This window comes from Triticum aestivum, chromosome 4D, assembly GCF_018294505.1.
Source record: "Triticum aestivum cultivar Chinese Spring chromosome 4D, IWGSC CS RefSeq v2.1, whole genome shotgun sequence".
Taxonomy (NCBI): domain Eukaryota; kingdom Viridiplantae; phylum Streptophyta; class Magnoliopsida; order Poales; family Poaceae; genus Triticum; species Triticum aestivum.
In genome coordinates, this window is record NC_057805.1 from 397,354,645 (window position 1) to 397,377,666 (window position 23,022).

Genomic DNA, 23,022 nt, shown 5'->3' on the forward strand with positions numbered 1-23,022 from the left:
TTGTGAAGCTCCTGGAATGCTCATCTATAATTTGGATATCATTTGTGCAGTTCAACTAAGATCGAGCGTGAAATGTATATCTCTGTTTGCACAAAAAAGGTGGAAAGGAGGGTGACTAACAAGTGATGAAACATGCATCAAATGAAAAGAAGCATGTTCCTTATCTGAATGGCAATCCTACAAGGACAGTAGCAATTTCTAAAGCACTGGCATTGCTAGATATTAGTGTGGGCATTAGGATTAACTATGACAACCGTTAAATACGACATTACTTTGGGCACGGGAGAGTAGGCGGACCAGGACAGTTGCATTTCTAACGAAAAGAACCAACTTATCTTAATGGGAAATTTTAGCAGGACATGTAAAGAAGTGCCATTGATTCATATTACTGGAGGCATTACATTGAAAACAACATTGGTTTAACGTGTCCTTACTTTTAACAGTGCGACTGCTACATTTTACCAGTGGCATTACATAAGAGTGGCTCAGGGCAACAAACATCAGAACAGGATATCTGGGTTGGTCCCATTTTTGTTCGGTATAGCCACCTTATACTGTGTGAGGCTAGCAAATCTAGTGCTGGACTTACTCTGTTGACTTGTCCCCCAGTCCCCACTTTCTTTCCTTTTTCAACCAATAGATCGGGTTTATATTGAGTTTGTACTGCGTTTCCCTTTATTTCCCTATTAGACCTAGAGACCAGTTGGATAGCCAGTCTCTGCTACTTTTCGCCCCCATTATTTCCTCTTTCGACCAAGTCCTAGATTCAGGTAACAAATCCTCCCCCACCCCCACCCCCTTTCTTCCTTGTTTGAACCAAGTAGTACTAGATTCGAGTGCATGAACTAGTTTTACCTCTTAAACATAAAAAATTAGGTGGTTTTCGAATAGCCGATCAATCCTATCTACGAGGGGCCTGAGAAATAGTAAAAGATACAAATGCAGCGACGTCAGGAGCTCGGGAAGTAGAGCAAGGCCGGTTTCGAAGGAAGTTATACCTAATGGTCGCCGGGATGTCGCTAGGTGGGCGGCGGGAGGCCGGATCTGCCCACACTACGGCAGCGAGGAAGAAGGGGTCGGAGGCCCTCCCTCGCCAGCGGTGCTTGGGAGAGAACGGCAAGGCAGGCTGATCGGGACGCGCCCAGCAGTGGGTAAGAGCCATCGCCGAGGACGACCGCGTGAACGTTGCACCTTCTCACCTTCCCCGGCGGAGAGGATCCGGCTGGATCTGTGACCAGCGGTGAGCAGAGAGAGAGAGAGTGTGTGGCCACCGCTGTCGTGTTTAGATCTGGAGAGGCCGAGACAGTGTGAAGAGAGCAACACTAGCAAGCAAGCGCGGAGGCTCCTGCCTATATAGTGGAGTAGTACTAGTTTTCTTTTGTCTACCGGAGCCGGCTTGACCTCGTCAATGACTGTCGAGAAGTCTTCATGCACGTGGCCCGGAGGCGCAGTTGTCGTCATTTTGATCTGAAGCGCCGGATTATAACATATAACACGAAAAAATGCCACATGACAAGAAATCATAACCTCACTGCCCAAAGGAGACAACATGAATCCCGACGGACAAACTAGACGAGGAACAAAGCTCAAATTAAAGATAAACTCGTAGAAAAGGGGTCCGTCGATAGATGTCCTAATTAACATAGCCGGCTTGACCTAGATGGCAGCCGAGTAGTCACTGTTCGTGCATGTGCCCCCAATGACTAGCCCAACTCAGTTGTCGCTGTTTAACCCTCGCAGTGATCCGAAGCACATGACACCTAATTTTGCGAGATGACAAGAAACCTTTTTTTAGATTTCTCACCACAACTACAGCCATGTACAACACAGCCTGCACGATATGTAGACGATAGCCAATCCAGGCGTGTCTGCTGGAGTCTGGTCACATGCATGGACGAACTGATCTTCCGTGTCTTGCAGGGATCGTCCAGGCACCAACGTAGTACAACACTTCTCTAGTACTATCGCTCGTCTCCCTCTTCTATTAAGTCACCCGACTTGCGGGGCCGGGGAGTGTGCCTATGGTCGGTTCTCAATTGCCGTCCCACATGTGTGTGCAAACGCAATATGACGCGCGTTCCATTCGGAGAGCAGCGTGCCAGACCGACCGACCGTCTGGGGTGCGACGCGAACGCGACGGGCGTGCTGTATACTCCGTACATGTGTACCGCCGTTTTCTAGACGCTTTGCTCCATGGCGCGGGCGCAATCCATGGATACAAAATTAGTATACTGTATACTATTTAAAAGTCGAGGGCGGGGCTTTTCCTGCGCGGTAGGCGGGGGCAGTTCCGCCTAGTCGGTTCGACAGAGACGCGAGAAGACGAGGGAGTAGGCTGCTGCAAACGTAGGGCTGTGTGATTTGACAGCGAGTTACTGCTGGACAGGTGGGGCCCCGTGATTTGACTTGCCATTATCATTTTAACTGCGGCGCTACAACCGGCGTGAGTCTCCCGATTCCTGACCACCTCCATACAGGTGCCTCTCCCAATGCTCCACCATGTAGTAGAGGCTGGCTCTTGCATGAGAGCCCACTTCTCCACTTTTTCCTTGCCTCTCTTTCCTCCACATATGCAAAAATGCCATGTAAAGCGCACTATTGTACTTACTTTTACTTGCTCCTACAGGTGCTTAAGCTTGCCACATAGGCATAAAGTCTGATGTGGCAAGTTAATCAAGAAGAGAGAGACTAGTTTGGTGACCCAAGGAAGAAACGGTGCTAAGCGCGTGTACCTAGGTGAAAAGGCAATTTTGATTCTATAGCTAATTAAATGAAGCAAACTTAGCAACACCATTTCATTGAAAGAGCTCACTCCCTGGCAAATGCAATAAATACTAGTACTCCCTGTGTCCCATAATATAAGAACGTTTTTGGCACTACACTAGTGTCAAAAACGTTCTTATATTATGGGACGGAGGGAGTACGAAGAAAGAGATAGAGAGGAGTAAAAAAATTACACTTATAGCCAACCTTGTTGTAGTATGAGTGACTAAGTGATGACTATGTATGACATGCCAACATCAGATAGCCTAACGCACCGTGTTAAATCTCCAAGGGCGCGACCGCGCGAGCGACGCGACGGTCGTGGTAGGCGCGACCATGATACGGGCTGCTGGCAGCCCTTGGATCTGAGATCAAACGGTCGCATGCTAAGTTGCTGAAAATTTGCAGAATAACCCTCCAGAATAGGATATTCACCCATAGGTCTAGAATCACGCCATGCAACCGTTCGATCTCAGATCCAAGGGCTCTCGGAACCCGTATCATGGGAGAATGGAAAGCCACTACCCTGCCGTTCGCACGCTGGCAGTTCGCTCCTACTCGTCCCCGCACGTCCTTCAATACTACGGCGGTTCGCTCCTAGTCGTCCCGTCCATTCACATTATGGCAGTTCCACTAATCCTAACCCTCCTCCCAAATCCATGGCGTCCCAAATCTCCGGCGGTGAGTATAAGGTTAGAACCATCACCGGCGATGAGTTCGACATCATCTACACCCGTTCTTCCGCGACGGTGAAAGGATGCCTTTCTCGCTTCAGACGCATGTTCGAAGACTCAGATGATGAGTGGGTCGCTGGGCTAGATGTTGAGTACACCATAGTCCTGGGACGAGAGAAGGATCTAAAGGACGAAGAGAGGAAGAAGCCCGCCGTGATCCAGGTTTGCGTGCATGACTTATGCTTGGTCTACCACATATGCCATGCCGACGTTGAGTGCCAGGATTTTAAGGACTTCCTCGAGAGCAACCTAGTCAAATTCGTTACTGTAGACTTTGGTAACGACAAAGAAGTCCTGCGTCGGATAGGCCTCGTTGTAGGCAACACCTTCGACCTCCAGAAGAGCTGGCTGGTGTCCTCTCCTCAGCCTTCAATGCTGACCCTGGCAGGAGCCATGGTTCATCCTTTGTACGGTAAACTGGAGAAACCTCCATACACGTTTCATTGTCATGCATGGCAGCGAAATGTACTAGATATAGACCACATCCACTACGCTGCAATGGATGGCTACCTTTGCTTCAATATCTACAAGGGTTGGATGAAGAGCAACAGCCAAGTGTGCGGTTCAAGCAAAGAAATATCGGCCAAGAGGAAGAGGGACAAGGATGAAGTCGAGGACGTGGACGAGGACTCCGAGTAAGGTGGCAGTGTCGTTGCTCATGGTGGTTCTAATGCAGTGTCTATCGAAATAGTTGCAAAGTTTAATTTCAGGTGTGCTTAATTTAATTTGAGGGGTGTGTTGTGCTGAGCCCCCAGCAGAACTATGTTATGTTTCTTCTCGTTACTTTAACTCTTCCGTACGTACATACTAGTATATCTTACATTTCATCTTTTAGTTGATATAGTACTACCACTCGTTTCTTCACATTATATACGTACAATATATATGGCCAACATCATATAGCCAGCAGTTTAGTTGTCAAAGAATTTCAGGGTGCTTAGTTTTTGTCAAAGAATTCCAGGATGCTTAGAGGGTGCTTGGATCCAAGGGACTTATTTTAGTCTCACTAAAAATAGTCTCTTTAAGAGGCTAAAGTTCCAAGCACCCCTGACTAAAGAGGGGCTAAAACTAGTCTTGAGACTAAAATTTTTTAGTCAGGGGTACCCCTACTAAAATGTGGATTAGTCCTCTCTCTACTCATTTAACTCCTCTCCTTTAACACAGGCGAGTTCTGGATTGGAGGGTTTGGAGGATAATAAATGCTCATTAACTTGATTTTAGCCTTTTTAGTATTTGGATCCAAGCATGGGTGAGGCTAGCATGTTTTAGTCCCACTACTTTTAGTCATGGGACTAAAACGTATCCAAGCACCCTCTTAGTTTTATTTGAGGGGTGGGTTGTGCTGGACACCATTATTGTGACTAGCCTTTTTAATAGTACTATATGCATAATTTGGCGACGAGCGCTCTCTATATGTACCACCTTTTTTTAATTTCAAGTTTTGCTCCATGGCGCAATCCATCGATACTACTGCTGTACAAAAGTATACATTTTTTAAAAGGCTAGAGGGCGGGGCAGTCTAGCTTGGTCGGTTTCACGAGAGGCGAGGGCCTTTGTGATTTGACGGCTCATTACTGCTGGAAGGCGGGGCCTTGTGATTTGACTGCTCGTATAAATGCGCCGACGACCTGATCGAGGAGGAGCAAAGAACCGTGCGGTATACTCAAGTTTTCCACTGGAGTAGTACTGCGACGGAGGAGCACGAAACACGGCAGCCCAGTGCCATATGGCGATAAAAATGATCTAATTTGCTAGTCATCTCATTGTTAGCATTGTTCTATTCATTCCCTCAAAAAAAACATTGTTCTATTCATGCCTCGCAGAGAACGTGACACGTGCGGCGAAACACCCAAAGCAAAAGATGAAACACAGGAGCAAAAGAAGAAGGAAGATTATCACCCCAAATGATCTAATTCGCCGTGGAGTCGTAACTGCTTCTTCATCGCCTCCACGACCTCCATCTCCTTGCGTGTCTCCTCCGCCATCTTCTTCATTCTGTCCATGACGCGGGATTTCTCGACGCGAGCCTTCATCATCTGTTCCACGGCCGCATTATGTACCTTGACAGCAGCTGGGTGCTCGATGCGGAGCTTCGCCAACTCCTCCTTCTGTTCCATGACGAGGGCCTGCAACATCTTCATCGAGGAACTACTATTCTCATGCAGCTTCTTCCAGCCGGCGTTCTTCTCCTTCCACAGGTCGATCTCATGGCAGAGCTTCGCCTTGTCCTCCTGAAGTCGCAGGATTTCGCCGGTCGCCTTCTTCTCCGAGGCAATGCTCCTCTTCAGCAGCATCACCAAGCCGGCGGTCAACTCCCCCTGCTGATTGAGCTCAGCGGGCATGTCGTCGAGGCTCTCCTTCAGCAACTCCATCAAGCCTTGAATGAACTCCTTCTGCTTATTGAGCTGATCGGGCATGCCGTCGAGGGATAACGACTCCAGCTCCGCCGGCTCGGCATGTTCGCCTCCGCGGCTAGGGCGCTCCTGGGAGCCATCGCCTGCCCGTGAGAGATCTTTCGAGGTCTCTGCATGGCGGCAAGCCCTCTCTTTTTTTCCGCGGCCTTGGTTGCCGCTCCCTTGTTACGAGTAGTTCTCGACCTAGAGCTCTGCTCACAGGCCATGGCAACGACGGACGAAGAAGAAGCACTTATGAGGAGGAAAGGTAGAGTAATTTTCGGTTAGGTAGTTCCCCTTTTTATAACCTAAGTACTAGCACTAGTACTAATACCTGCATAGTGGGAACACGTTCAGGTTTGGTACGTACTAGTAGGTGTGAGCAGGCTTTCGAATGTGATGGGAACAAGGTAAAGATTAATTGATGGTTTTGGTTTCGAGGCCCGAAACGGCTCCCGATGAGTTTAGCGGAACATAAATTTCAAGTACTACACTGCTCAAATGCATAAATATTATGTTATTGTCAAAAATTGGCACAAAATACGAAGGAGACCAATGGAAGTACTACCAGAAACCCACGATTTAACTACTCGCATGCGCGCAGTGGAGTAATAATGTCTTTCTTCCGCCCTCACGTCCACTCAATTTGCATGCGCTGTATTAATTGACCATCAATGAAGTGAACGACTTTACACGCGTCAAATTATCACATGGGGTGGATCTTGGTACAAAACGCGTGTGCGTGCGAGGGAATGAGTGCGTGCGTGGCGTGCGTGCACATCTTCGCTTCGTGCATGTACCGCCAGTATGGCTCAGGGAGGACGAGTACATTCTTCTGGAACCAGCACGTCACTGTGATCAATCCACGCAAGGAGGTCGCGACAACGCCTCCACATGTGCCACGTGGCTTCATGAACTGTAAGAGAGACACTGTGTAGCGTGCCATTGGTATTCTAATTTACGTGTTTTGCACATACTCGAAGTACTAGTAAGGTACACGTGCATTGCACGCATCAGATTTTGCAACCAAATTATGAATAAATACCACACTATAGCATGTAAGCTCTGAGTCATATATGCCTGATGTAGCCCTTCGTTTAATTCTTATAGTTCATCTCATTCAAAATCAATTAGTTTTTATAAAAAAGCTAAGAACGCGGGAATAGGAAAAACATGGGATTATAGTGGAATGTCGTCTTGAATCCTACAGGATTGTACGAGTGTTTGATTGTGCATAGAAAAAACGCAGAATTCTTTCAAAGAGGTTTGAGTGGATGGGATGTTTCCTATGAAATCTAGTGCAAATGAATCATATGGAAAAATTCCTATGGTTTACAATCCTACGAATCAAACAACCAAGATAGGAAAAATTCCTAATGATTAGAATCCTCCAAAATTCCTTTGAGAATCCTTTGAATCAAAGAAGCCCTTAATCTATTTTATGATTCATGGAATTGTGCGTTGTAAAGCATAAAGTAAAAACAAATAATGGCAATTCAACTAGAAAAAAAGTTTGGGCAGTTATGATACGGAAGATTCTAGAACAAAAGAGAACCACTGTTGTTTTGAGGTTTGTGCATTATGCTTAAGTTCAACCATGGAGTCTGCTAGATTGTACATGTGGCAAAATCCGGTGGGGGGCTAGAAGATGGTGCGAGGGGCCGAGTGGAGGGAGACTATGAAGGAATGCACAAGTGCGAGATCGATATTTAGAGAGAGGGGGCGAACACGTGCGCTGTTGCGCGCAGTGGCGGAGCCATGAAAAATAAATGAGCTAGGGGGCCAAGCATTGCTAATCCTTTACGAGGAGGGTCAATTCATGAACTTAAACCATTTTTAGCAGCAATTGTCTAATGATCACATTCATATTAGCCTCGATATATAGTGATGTTAGGGGGGAGGGGGGCAGGGCCCTTACTGCCCCCTGTCTTCGCCATTGTGCACGCGTCTGAGAGATGAAGCGGAAGGCATGGATGATGAGAGGGGGACGTTGGATATATAATTAATGTGGGTGTATTAGCTATATATGTTAATCCTATATAGAGAGGTATAGATTGATCGATGTGGACGTGGGAAAGAGGGTGAGACCTCACTGGATATATCGATTGATCGGTTTGTGTGGAAAACTATGAAAGACCTAGCTATATACACACATACATAGAGGAACATCGATCGTTGCGCATGCACGCGTGAGGGATAAAGAATGCCCGATATGATGGAGAGGGGGATGTGTGTGGGTGTGTGCCTTCATGGGAGACCGACCTGAAGAAAAAGATTGTATGCGTGCGATGGATAATGCCGACTGGTAGTGTGTGTGCATGCATGCACGAGAGAAAGTTAGTGGTACAATTATAAAGAGAAGACTACTGTGTGGGTGTAAAAGAATAGGTGAGGTCATAATCAATGTAAAGTTGAATTCAAATATTTGAATAAGAGATCCTGATGTTTGAAACCCATGCATGCATGAATATAACGGAGATCTGCGCGGTGTGGTTTGCAAACGAGCATGTTGTAATGTATACACATTGAACAAGGTCAGACTGATTTGAATTTGAGATACCGATGGCAGACATCATTTGGCCACGTCGCATCCGTGCATGGACACACTATTCTAATTGGAGATGATGGGTGGCTTGCGCATCACATATCTATATCTATACCCCTATATATATATATAATATTTTATATTTTTTTATATTGTGTGCGGGTAACTTTAACTTTGAAAGATGGTCGTTGGATGAGGCGAATTCGATGGTCCAAAGATGGCAAATTTGAGCACTACTGGCCGTTGGATATCATCTAGATTCCACCAGATTTCGCCACATGTATAATCTAGAAGACTCCATGGTTGAACTTAAGCATAATGCACAAACATCAAAACACAAGCACTTCTTATTTGTTCTAGAATCTTCCGTATCAGAATTGCCCAAATGTTTTTCTACATGATTTGCCATTATTTGTTTTTTACTTTATGTCTTACGACGCACAATTCCATGAATCTTAAAATAGATTAGCTTTCTTATAAAAACTAGATGATTTTGAATGAAATGAACTATAAGAATTAAACGAACATCTACATCATGCATATATGACTCAAAGCTTGCATGCTATAATGTGGTATTTATTCATAATTTGGTTGCCAAATCTCATGCGTGCAATGCACGTGTACCTTACTCTAGTCTAAATGGTGTTTGTGTGTGTGTGTTGTGCGTGTTGAGGTGCAAATTGTCTTTTTTGGGTACACGTTAAGCTTGTTCTTCCGAAATTTCAAGCCGCGCCTTGTTATGCCGAAAATTCAAGCTAGCGTCTCTGTCTATCGTGCTGCGAAACTCCCGCCTCTTCAACCCGCGCCTTGTTAGCCCGAAATATTTAAGATATATCTTTGTCTCGTTGTGCTCCGACAACTCCCTCCATCTCAACCCGCGCCTTGCTATTCCGAAATTACAACGCGCGCGAAAACTCCCACCTCCTGTGAAATCCCGACACGCGAAATGCCCGTGGTACCCCTGAACCGAAAGAACCGCCTCAAATCGGTGGGGGTACTTTCGTAACTTACCCCACATTTCGGACAAGCGCGTCTCTAAGCCATGGTTCCCCACTGCCATCCCATCCGCCCACCCATTCGTACACCGAGGCCGCGAAAACCCGCGACGAAACCCCACACCCTGCTCCAGCCGCCACCCAGCCGGAGCCTCTTCCCCGACGACGTCGTCCACAGCAACACCTCGACGTCCCTCATCCACCGTACCGGATGAGGATCCGTCGTCGATCTCATCGTCCCGCCGGTTCAGCCACCCCGTCCTCCACCTCCAAGGAGCTGCCCCGACGTTCCCCTCGTCTTTCGCACCACCTCCATTCCCACACCGCCGTCTTCACCTGCACCACCGGAAGAGCATCATCATCACCGTTTCCTTGGATGAAGCTGCGGCCTAATCGGCGCCACCAAAGAGGTTGTACACTAATCGCCGCATTTTCTTCTTGATTCGATCTCACGGTGCTGCCGGCGCTCGGTCCCGAGCCGACACGGCGCGGCTCCATCCACGGCGGCGTCGCCGGCCACTTCCTCCACGGCGTCGCTCCCTCGGCGGCGACGTCCACATCAGTAGGAGCTGCTGCTGCTTTAGCTCTCGCTCGCGCTGCTGCTCTGCTCTTGCTCTCGGTCCCCTGCCTGGTCTGCTCTTGCTATTGCTCTTGCTCGCGCTGCTGCTCTCGCTCTTGCTCTTGCTTGCGATGCTGCTCTGATTTAGCTACACTTTAGTCAACTGAATCGACTTTTGGGTCAGTCGATTTTCAGGGGGTGGGGGGGGGCTCGCCGGGGTGAAGGAAGAACCAGCCGCAGCGGGGAGGGGGGCTCGCCGGAGAGGTACCCCACTGTCTATCTTAGGGTTCAGGATGGGGGCGGTGGTCACCGGCGGTGGCGGGGCGTTGGCGGAGCGGTGGCGTGGGGATCGCCGGAGAAAAAGCTCAGCAGGGGGGGGGCTAGAGGGATGGCCGGGGCGGCGGCGGACCAGCGGTGGGGAGTGTTTTCGGGGCGGGCGGGGCGGCACCACCGGCCGCGAGCGGCGGGGGGTTGTTGTTTGGCCGGTGGTGGCTGGCGGTTCAGGGGGGTGGAGGTTGAAGATGAACCGCAGGCCCTTGATTTCGTATCCAACGGCTGCAAAATCGACTGACCAGAGATGAAAAAGTCAGTCGACCGACGTGTAGCCTCACCTTGCTAGTGCGTTCAGTTTCGACAGCAAAATTCCGTTTCGACAGCAAAATTCTGTTTCGACAGTTAAGTTCAGTTTCGACGGTTAAGTTCAGTTTCGACAGTTAAATTCAGTTTCGACAGTTAAGTTCAGAGATGAGCGGCTGATGTATTTTACAGCTAGCACTCTGTGGTTATGTTTTTTACGTCATGTATTGGAGATGCTATTAGAATTCCACTCAGGTTAACGTTGTTCGTTGTCTCTCTTGTCCTGCTTCAGCCTCGGCGTCGTACAACTCACCGGAGCTGCTCCAACGACGAAACCCTCCATCACAGCGGAGCAGTACCTCGGGCTCCATCTCCAGACGCCTAAGATCTTCTTCCCCTCCTCCGACAGCCAAGTCAGCCGGAGCATCCTCACCGGCCAACCCAATCACGCTGAGATCGACATGGCTTCGCCAAAGAGGTTGTACACTTGTTGCATCTCTTTTTTACTCTACATGTTATATATATTGTCCACTGAGCACTCGTAGTAACGGGAAATACGATTATTTTATCCTACTATATGACAAGCAGTGAGGTACCAGGCAACTTAGCTATCCGTGATGGACTCTCTTGAACGCCATCATTATTTATCTCTGCGCGTTTGAGCTGTGCATTTGTCGATGGGCCTGGGAGTTGAGCTAGTATGGCAGTGGCCTGGGTCCAAAGTAATAGAAGTAGCACAAAAACATTTTTTTAGTGTAGGATTTTCCTTGCTCAAGCCTGCCTACTAGAATCGCCAGTGCTTGAAAGGAAAAGTGAATGAAAAACATCGGAATTGGAAAGTTTCCTATGGTACTACTTTTCATGAATTTGGTGCAAAGGAATGGAGCAAAGGAAAACTGTAGGATTTGTTCCTTTAGTGTCTCCTTGAAAGAAAAACCGTAGGAATTCTAATTTCCACTTCTCCTCCTTTTCATATTCCTATTCATCAAGCACAAGACTAAGAGATAGTAGCATAATAGCATTATAACCGTACATTTTCTTGTGGTTTGACTTAATCTCACCATGCTTTTTTGCATCCTGTGATCTTCCAATTGTTGTGAATCAAACACCCAGATTGGCAGAAATCCTGTGTTTTTAAATTCTCTGTTTTGCACGTGCATTCCTATCCTATTCCTGTCTATTTCCTATCCCTGCATTGTTAGAATCCTCAAATTCAAACAAGCCCTTACTCAATTACTTCTGTTACAGATATGTGTCAAAGAAAACCTTGTGTGGTTTGTCCTGCTCCTGCGGCGCTGTGTTCCACCCCAGCTCAGCTGCTCCAACGACGGAAGGGTTCACCACAGCAGGGATCCGCTCTCCAGACTGTCTTTCGCCGCCTCAGATCTTCTTCCCCGCCGCCGGCAGCCACGGCAACTGCATTACCATCATCAACTGAGCAGATGACCTTGAGGACTACACGGGTCCGCAAGAGAGGTCGCACTCTTCCGTGTCTGCTTACGTTATGCGTCGCTTAATATGATGACATGCTACATTATCGTCGTGTTCACCTATTAGACTCCGAGTCAGGTCCAAACTAATGCTGAAACTTGAGTTTTTAAATGGTTGTGGGGTACATATTGGGGCAGCAATCAGTACTATCTGTCTACTATCTGGTTAATCTCCGGTGTCTACTATGAGTTTCATGTTGGGTGCAAACAAACATTAAAGGAGCCATTATCTGTATTTTTTAACTAAAGCTATTATCTGCCTGCTATCATTGGTTTTGGGTCTATCCACAGTTTGCTACCATCACTCTGGATTTGTGCATGCACTCCTTACATAATCTCACTATGTTTTATTCCTATGCATGCCAGTTATTGTACACAATGGAACTGATCATGTAGAGCAAAAGAGACGAGCCTTGCGTGGCAATAAAATTTCATGCAGACGTCATTCCATGGTGGGCGCAAAGGCAGCCCCCCTCCACCCATTTCGGATCGTAATCAAGAGGAAGATAACTGTTCTGAGGGGGATTCAGAAGGAGAAGACCACTCCTATTTACCCCATGAGGTCTTCGCTCTAACTTGGCATGCTGATGTTGGTAATATCATGCATATGGTGCCTTGCATTGCTTACTGTATACATTAAAGATGTCATCTGCTTAGTTTAGACATGCTTTGTGTCAATGCCATCTGTTTAGTTTCTTTATCGTATATGTGAATCATGCAATGCCATCTTGTCTAGCCAGGCATCATATATGTGAATTTTGCAATGCCACCCTGGTTAGCCAGTCATCTTATATGTGAATTATATCATGCCATCATTTTTTTATTACGTGTTAAATTTGTCAACAATTTTAGTACATTCAATTACTCTTCCTGTGCATCAGCCATTCGGCACGGTCATGGAAAAATCTGGAGTGGAAACAAGGTCTTCAGAGCAGACAATGCTATCTGACGAAGCGCATGTCTTGCTGGTTACCGATAGCTCCTCAGAGGAGGATTCAGAGACAGATGACCAGTCATATTCCCCCCCCCCGAGGTGCATGCCCTAACTTGGCAGGGTTATGTTGCTCATATCGTGCGTATGGTATCTTGCATTGCTATGTCATTTGCTTAGTTTAGACATGCTTTGTGTGAATGCCACCTGTTTAGTGTCTAATTACCATATATGTGAATTATGCAATGCCATCTTGTTGCAAGACATTATATATGTGAATTATGCAATGTTATCTTGTTGCAAGGCATTATGTATGTGAATTATGCAATGCCATGCTGTTTAGGCAAGCGTCATATATGTGAATTATATCATGCCGTCCTTTTTTTGTATTTCTCATTGCTTTTGTCGACAATGTTTGTATATTCAACTGCTCTTCCTGTGCATCAGCCATTTGAATTGGTGATGGAGAAATCTGGAGTGAAAACAAGGTCTTCAGAGCAGACAATGCTACCTGCTGAAGCAGATATCTTGCTGGTTACAGATAGCTCTTCAGAGGAGGATTCAGAGGCAGATGACCAGTCCTATTATCCCCCTGAGGTGTATGCTCAAACTTGGCAGGGTTATATTACTCATATAATGCATATGTTGTATTGCAATGCTTAGTTTTTACATCATATACACAATATTGAATGCCATCTCCTTAGTTGACACATCATATATGCGATTGCCCTCTGCTCACTTCCTTAGTATATAAATCATATATTTGAATTATGTCATGCCATGATGTTTACATAGACAGCATGTATCTGAATTATGGCATGCCAACCCATTTTCTAAAGACATAATATAGTTATATCATCTCATCCTGTTTACATAGTCATCATATTTTAAATTATGTCATTCTATCCGTGAATTATATCATGCCATCATGTTTCCATCGACGGCATGTTTGTGATTTATGGCATGCCAACCACTTTAATAGACACATCGTATAGTTATATCATGTCATCCTGTTTACATAGTCATCATATTTTGAAGTATGTCATTCTATCCTGTTTAGTTAGCCATCATACATGTGAAATTGTGTCATGCTATCCTGTTTAATTAGCCATCATATATGTGAAATTATGTCCTGCTATTCTGTTTGCTTAGACAACATAAATGTGAATTATTTCATGCCCTGTTTTCTTCCCTACTATCCATTGCACCTGTCTATCTTACAATGTCTGTACATTCAATTACTTTTCTTGTTTATCAGCCATTTCAATTGGAGGGAGTGATGGCAGTATCTGTGGGAGTAAAAACACGGTCTTCAGAAAAGATCGTGCTACCTGTCGATGCAGATAGAACCACGGTTGTACTTGCCCAAGAACCAGCCCCACCACACATAACCCACACTCATGCAGATTGTACCCCTACCCAGTTGGACAGAGAACCAGCTACACCCCTTCTAACCCCAACCCCAGCAGATAGACACCCAGTTCCCGTTGACACAGCACCGTCTCCACCACAGAGCACCCAAACACGAGCAGTTAGTAAGGCAACTGCAGTGCCCAAATCACGAGGACCACCACTCCGAACCCGAAGTCAACGCTTAAAGCAGAAGAAGAATTGTTCTCAGGTCAGGTTCCGTAGCTATGGTTCATACTACTTTGCTCTTGCATCACTGTATTTACTGATACCAACTAATTTCAAATTTGAAGGATGCAATTGAAACTCCAATGGCGCAACAGGTATGTTTTAAACCTGTTTCTTCAACGTGTTTGGCTGTTTGCTGTTGTAACTTGCTCTATGTTGATTTCAGTTTCAATTGAATAAACAGTTATGTTCTCATGCCATGCACATTACAAGTGTTGTTATTGCTGTGTAGTTTCCCACACTTATATTCTGTCTATGCTGCTTTGTCTTAAATAGATATGATTCGAAACTGTATCTATCTTGATTTGGCAACATAAACTAGAATGATATAGACCATACAGTGACCATACTACATAGATATATGTTTGTTTCATGCTGTTATCCTGTCCACCTTACTACTGAACTGGTTTACCAAAATGAGTTTCATATACTACATTGTAAACCTGAGATGTGTTTGTTTGTTTCTCTTTTAGAACGCGGATAAAATATTGGAGAAGAGTACCCTGTTATGCAATGGTAAAGGAAGTAATGCAGATAAGGTTCAAGATAGTGAGACATCCCTGTTGGTCTCCAAGAAAGCTGATAAAAACTATATTGAAGACACTAAGACAACCCCAAAGTCCTGTCTTGATGTAGTGTTCGAGTTACTGGCTACCACTGCTGGCACCACCTCTTCGAACTCGTTGCCTGAATCAGTTCGGCTTCTTGAGTCTCAACTTCAAGTTGAAAGACATCGATCAGATGTTATGCGACAGGAAGCCGAAGGACTGAGGAAGTCCCTGCAGAATTCAGATGCATACTTTTTGGTGCAACAGTAAGCGCTGGAGGACTTAAGCGCTAAACAAGAGAAAGTTAATAAGCTTGCTAAGCATCTTGCCAGCATTATGGGTACCCAGGATATTGTTTCTTGAACTCTTCTGAAGTGGTTTCAGTTCTGGACTTGTTTTGCTGCGGCGTTTATATGCTGCTGTGTTCCCTATATTTGCACTGGTGGCGAACCTTGATGCCCAGTGGATGTAATATGTGTAATAGCCGTGATAGCCTAGTGTAAGTTGCTTGCTTATTTATTTCCTTGTTGTCTTGTTTATTTGTTTGCTTGTAGTCAGTGCAGTTCTTTTTCTGCGGTTTGCTAGTGGCTGCAATAACCTATTTTTTAAACTAGGCCACAATAACCATGGGCTAATATTTACTGTAGTGACACTGGGCCTCCTACAGGCCGTAGAAACAGTGGGCCTTCTACAGGCCGTAGAAACAGTGGGCCTTCTACGGGCCATAGAAACAGTGGGCCTTCTACGGGCCGTAGAAACAATGGGCCTTCTACGGGCCGTATCATCAATGGGCCTTATATGGGCCGTATGATCGATTGGCCAAACATGGGCCAAACAGACCGCATTCTGGCCGTAAACGGGCTAGAGTTGGAATCGTCCGTTCATGGGCCGACCATAACAGGCCATCGTTAATAGGCCGTATTTGATGACGCTATGAAAACGGCCCAACGTATTAACGGACCACAAACGGGCCGACTATAACCACGGGCTGAATTTGGCCCACAAGCAGAAAATGACAGTAACGGGCCGTAAGTAAACGAATGCTGGAAAATAGCCCAAGAATAAATGGGCTCTGAGAAGGCCGAAAGATAACATGGGCTGGAAACGGCCCAACGGAATAACGGCCGTTAATGGGTATAAAGTGATACACTGTTCTTTACGGGCCAGTTTCACCACGGGCCGTTAATGGGTGTAAAGTGATACATTGTTCATTACGGGCCAGTTTCACCACGGGCCGTTAATAGGCCAAGAGTTACATAGGGCCTCATATGGGCCGAAAGACATCATGGGCCATACATGGGCTAGAAGTGAAAACGGGCTGGAATCATATTGGATGGCCCAGATGACGCTACTGGGCCTAATTCGAATAGGGCGTAACGGGCCTTGGGTTAGCGGGCTGTAAATGGGCTATATGCGAACATGCCGTTAACAGGCTTTCCATGGGCCGGCCCGCCACCTTTTGACCAAGTCAAACGGGCCGGCCTTTTCACAGGAATGGGCCTCTGTTGGGCCATGCCACGTGTCGACGTATCATAGGCGCCTTCTGTCCAATGAGTGGATGACATCTGTCCCAGCGATGAGCCGACACGTGTTTCCTCCAGCCAATGATGATTTTACACATGGAAAATCCCCATTGGTCGGGGCTGTTAACGGGTTATCGGATCCAAAACCCGACCCGATAGCTTAACGGCGTTCCGTTACGGTGGATGCCACGTGTCGGTCACCCTTGACGAAAGCACTTCAGTGGCGCGATTTATCGTCATGGAAGTGGACACTTCCGTGATGATAATTTTGGTAATGTCATGGAACACTTCTACGACAGCACAGGTATGACTATCTTGATTCTGTCATAAATTTGTCATGGATGTACATGCATGACAAAAAACGCGACCTATTGTGACAAACACGTATCATCACGGAAGTGTATTTTTTTGTGGTGCACCTGGGCTGTTCTGTCACATCTTTATGGTGAAGAAGATCTGAAGCAAATGGGTCTCAAGCAGGACTTTGACTGGTCTCAACCTCCAGCGAAGAAATTCAAGAAGGTCAAAGTTCCCTCCTTGGTGGCCAGCTCGTATTCTTCATCGCGCGACACGGATGAGCATGAAGATTTGGACGACACTGCGGCAGTCCCTACTTCAATAACCAACCCCAACAACGCTGGCGCTCCTCCATCAACATGATATTCTTCAGGGGCGTTAGTCCTCATTTTTTGATCCTTTTGGTCATTCGATGACAAAGGGGGAGAAAGTTGAGTTAGTCTTCAAGCGGGTCTCTATATATGGGCGTTTTTTTGCTAAGTCACAACTCTTGTTCTTTTGAAGACTTTGCTGGATCGAGTTGTAAACTTAAACCCGATGGTGGTTTGATACTCTTGTTGTGTTCTTCTGCATGCTTATTCCTCATATATGTTAATGCACGCATGCTGAATTACATCAGTCACCATATTTCATCATGCATTTCAAATTCTTCATATTATATGTTAAATGCGTGTATGATTTACAAGATATAGGGGAGATCTCCATGATTCTACTCTTCAAGTGTGCGTTGCTTCAAAAGCAAATTCCTCACTATGCACATCTTCAGGGGGAGTTCTTCTATATCTTGCAATCAAATTCCTCAACATCTATATTTACACTTCATATGCTTTATCCCCGTTGAAAACTTAACCTATATTGTCATCAATCACCAAAAAGGGAAAGATTGTAAGTGCATCTAGTGCCCCTTAGTGATTTTGGTGTATTGAAGACTTATAGGTAAAGGGACTAATGTGTTTGTGAGTGTACACAGGTCCATAAGTCTATGATGAGTTTGATATTTACAGAGAAAGTCTACCCCTAAAAATGAATGTTTTGACTGAAGACTTTGGATTTCTGAAGACTTTCTGTAGACTTTGAAAGTGAAGAAATTGGTGTGACCATGAAGACTTGATATTCATACGAGGAACATGAAGCGTGAAGACTTTTGTTTTCGTAGTTTCATTTTCTCTTTCTTGAGTCATAGGAAACACCGTGCTGTTAAAGGGGGTCGAGGAAAAATTTCCATGTGATGCTCATCTCAAAATCCTACACCTACCAATCCCTTCGAGTGAAGCCATTGGAAATCTCATGCAGCTCAGTCAATTTCTTTAGTGACAGAGACAAAGTTCTTCTGGTCTCTGATGAATTTGTTCTGACTGAGGAGTTAGGAATTCGCCAGTGCGGATTGCCTACAAGTGAGGAACATGATAGCCCTGAGCAATTTGATAGTCAAATTTCCGACCGTTGCTGTGCTACGCGCCAGCTGTCCCAAAATATCTACCCACCTAACGGTCGTATCATTGAAGGGCATTTATGTCTTATCATGTCGGGCTGCTCCCTAGGCTATAAATAGCCGCCCCTACAGCCACTAGCTGGTTGGCTGCTCCGAGAGAAACTGACACTTGTCATTTGAGAGCATCCCATCCTCCGAGGACTTTGAGCGAAAATCATCAAGTGAGGAATACCCAAACCCAAACACCTACCAACCCAAAGTGATTGAGCATCACTGAAGAGATTGATCCCGCGTGGATCCGACACTTGTTACCTTTGAAGACTGTGCATCTTCCAGACGGTTAGGGGTCATGGTCTAGAGCGTCCAAGAGGAAATTGTGGATCACCGAGTGACCGAGTTTGTGAAGGTTTGGAAGTCACCTGAAGACTTACCACGAGTGATTGGGCGAGGTCTGTGCGACCTTAGCTCAAGGAGAATACAGTGAGGACTGTGTGTCCAGGACTATGTGTCCTCAGGTTTAAATACCTAGCCGCTCCAACCAGACGTACAACTGCCACAGCAGTTGGAACTGGTCTACCAAATCATTATCTTCACCAAGCTTACTGGTTCTATTTCCTCAACTCTTTCATTTCCTCATTACTGTGTTGTGTGCTTGTTCATATCTGTTCGAAGACTTTGACTGAAAACTTTCTCAATTTCCTCAGTTCAATTTCTTCAGTTTGTTTGTCTTCATCCTGTTTATCCCGTGTTTACGCTTTCTGTACTCTGTGCTTGTCTTCATTTCATCATGATGACCATGCTTATGTTCTGTTATGTTTGCATCTGAGTACTTATTCCGCTGCAAGTAGTTCTTCGCTAAAAAAATTCCTCACCTAGAAATTCCTCAGTAAAGAATTCGTAAAAATCGCCTATTCACCCCCCTCTAGTCGACTTAACACACTTTCATCTACGCTTTGTGATCCTACCATTCGAGTTTCGATCCGATTCAGAATCATGACTCTGACTACCTTCCGATGAGCATGAGAGCCCCCCCCCCCACACATAACTGAAGGAAATATGCCCTAGAGGCAATAATAAAGTTGTTATTTATATTTCCTTATATCATGATAAATGTTTATTATTCATGCTAGAATTGTATTAACCGGAAACTTGATACATGTGTGAATACATAAACAAAACACCGTGTCCCTAGTAAGCCTCTACTAGACTAGCTCGTTAAGCAAAGATGGTTAAGTATCCTAACCATAGACATGTGTTGTCATTTGATAAACGGGATCACATCATTAGGAGAATGATGTGATGGACAAGACCCATCTGTTAGCTTAGCATGTTGATCGTTCAGTTTTATTGCTATAGCTTTCTTCATGTCATATACATATTCCTTCGACTATGAGATTATGCAACTCCCGAACACCGGAGGAATACCTTGTGTGCTATCAAACGTCACAACGTAACTGGGTGATTATAAAGATGCTCTACAGGTATCTCCGGAGGTGTTTGTTGGGTTGGCATAGATCGAGATTAGGATTTGTCACTCTGAGTATCAGAGAGGTATCTCTGGGCCCTCTCAGTAATGCACATCATAATAAGCCTTGCAAGCAATGTGACTAACAAGTTAGTTGCTGGATGATGTATTACGGAACGAGTAAAGAGACTTGCTGGTAACGAGATTGAACTAGGTAAGAAGATACCAACGATCGAATCCCGGGCAAGTAACATACCGATGAGAAAGGGAATAACGTATGTTGTCATTACGGTATGACCGATAAAGATCTTCGTAGAATATGTGGGAACCAATATGAGCATCCAGGTTCCGCTATTGGTTATTGACCGGAGAGGTGTCTTGGTCATGTCTACATAGTTCTCGAACCCGTAGGGTCCGCACGCTTAACGTTCGATGACGATTTTGTATTATATGAGTTATGTGATTTGGTGACCGAATGTTGTTCGGAGTCCCGGATGAGATCGCGGACATGACGAGGAGTCTTGAAATGGTCGAGAGGTAAATATTCATATATTGGACAATGATATTCGGACACCAGAAGTGTTCCGGGGGTACCGGGTGCATATCGGGTCACCGGAAGGGGTTCCGGGCATCCCTCCGGCTACTACATGGGCCTTAATGGGCCAAGAGGGGGACAGACCAGCCCCTAAGGGGCTGGTGCACCCCTCCCTTATGGGCTGGCCAAATTGGAGTAGAAAAGGGGAAGGAGGAAAGGAAAAAGGGAATAGGATTCCGCCTGCCCCCTCTTCCCTTCCTACTCCGAATAGGAATAGGAAAGGGGGGAGGCTGAATTGGGAGGACCCCAAGTAGGATTCCTCCTACTTGGGGCACCCCCTTGGCTGCCTCCCCTCCCCTCCAACCTATATATATGAAGGGGGCACCACTAGAACACACAACAAACATTGTTAGCAGTGTGTGGCGCCCCCCCCCCCCCACAGTTTACGCCTCCGGTCATATTCACATAGTGCTTAGGCGAAGCCCTGCGCGGATCACTTCACCATCACCGTCACCACGCCGTCGTGCTGACGGAAATTTCCCTCAACACTTTGCTGGATCAAGAGTTCGAGGGAAGTCATTGAGCTGAACGTGTGCAGAACTCGGAGCTGCCGTACGTTCGGTGCTTGATCGGTCGGAACGAGAAGAAGTTCGACTACATCAACCGCGTTGTCAAACGCTTCCGTTTTCGTTCTATGCATCTCCTAGATAGATCTTGCGTGATCGTAGGAATGTTTTTGAAATACTGCGTTCCCCAACAGTGGCATCCGAGCCAGGTCTATGCGTAGATGTTATATGCACGAGTAGAACACAATGAGTTGTGGGCGATAATAGTCATACTGCTTACCACCAACATCTTACTTTGATTCGGCGGTATTGTTGGATGAAGCGTCCCGGACCAACATTACATGACCGCATTCATGAGACTGGTTCTACTAACGTGCTTCGCACGCAGGTGGCTGGCGGGTGTCTGTTTCTCCAACTTTAGTTGAATCAAGTTTGATGCTACCTCTTGAGCATGCTTTGGTTTTCCCTTGAAGAGGAAAGGGTGATGCAGCAAAGTAGCGTAAGTATTTCCCTCAGTTTTTGAGAACCAAGGTATCAATCCAGTAGGAGATTAACTACACAAACAATCAAGAACCTTGCAACCAACGCGATAAAGGGGTTGTCAATCCCTTCACGGTACTCGCAAAAGTGAGATCTAATAAAGATAGTAAAGTAAATATTTTTGGTATTTTTGTTGTATAGATTGGAAAGTAAAGATTGCAAAATAAACAGCGAGAGAAATTGGCAAGTTGACGGGAAACTAATATGGTGTAAAATAGAAGATTATATGATGGAAAGTAGACCCGGGGGCCATAGGTTTTACTAGTGGCTTCTCTCATGATAGCATATATTACGGTGGGTGAACAAATTACTACCGAGCAATTGATAGAAAAGCGCATAATTATAAGAATATCTAGGCAATGATCATGAATATAGGCATCACGCCGTGTCAAGTAGACTGAAACGATTCTGCATCTACTACTATTACTCCACACATCGACCGCTATCCAGCATGCATCTAGAGTATTAAGTTCATAAGAACAGAGTAACGTATTAGGCAAGATGACATGATGTAGAGGGATAAACTCAAGCAATATGATATAAACTCCATCTTTTTATCCCTGATGGCAAAAATACAATACGTGCCTTGCTGCCCCTACTGTCATTGCGAAAGAAGTACGTCGGTGGAGCTCCGTGGGCCCACGAGAGTGGGGGCGCGCCTACCCCCCTGGGCGTGCCCTCCTACCTCGTGGTCGCCTCGTGGAGTTCCAGACATCAACTCCAAGTCTTCTGGATTGCGTTTGTTCCAAGAAAGATCATCTCAAAGGTGTCATTCTGTTTGGATTCCATTTGGTATTCCTTTTCCACAAAACACTGAAATAGGCAAAAAAACTGGCACTGGGCCTTCGGTTAATAGGTTAGTCTAAAAAATAATATAAAAGAGCATATTAAATCCCATTAAACATCCCAAACAAATAATATAATACCATGGAACAATAAAAAATTATAGATACGTTGGAGACGTATCAAGCATCCTCAAGCTTAATTCCTGCTCGTCCTCGAGTAGGTAAATGATAAAAACAGAATTTTTGATGTGGAATACTACCTAGCATAATTTTCAATGTAATTCTCTTTATTGTGGCATGAATGTTCAGATCCATAAGATTCAAAATAAAAGTTTAATATTGACGTAAAAACAATAATACTTCAAGCATACTAATAAAGCAATCGTGTCTTCTCAAAATAACATGGCCAAAGAAAGTTATCCCTACAAAATCATATAGTCCGGCTATGCTCTATCTTCATCACACAAAGTATTTAATCATGCACAACCCCGATGACAAGCCAAGCCATTGTTTCATACTTTTGATCTTCTCAAACTTTTTCAATCTTCACGCAATACATGTGCATGAGCCATGGACATAGCACTATAGGTGGAATAGAATGGTGGTTGTGGAGAAGACAAAAAGGAGAAGATAGTCTCACATCAACTAGGCGTATCAACGGGCTATGGAGATACGCATCAATAGATATCAATGTGAGTGAGTAGGGA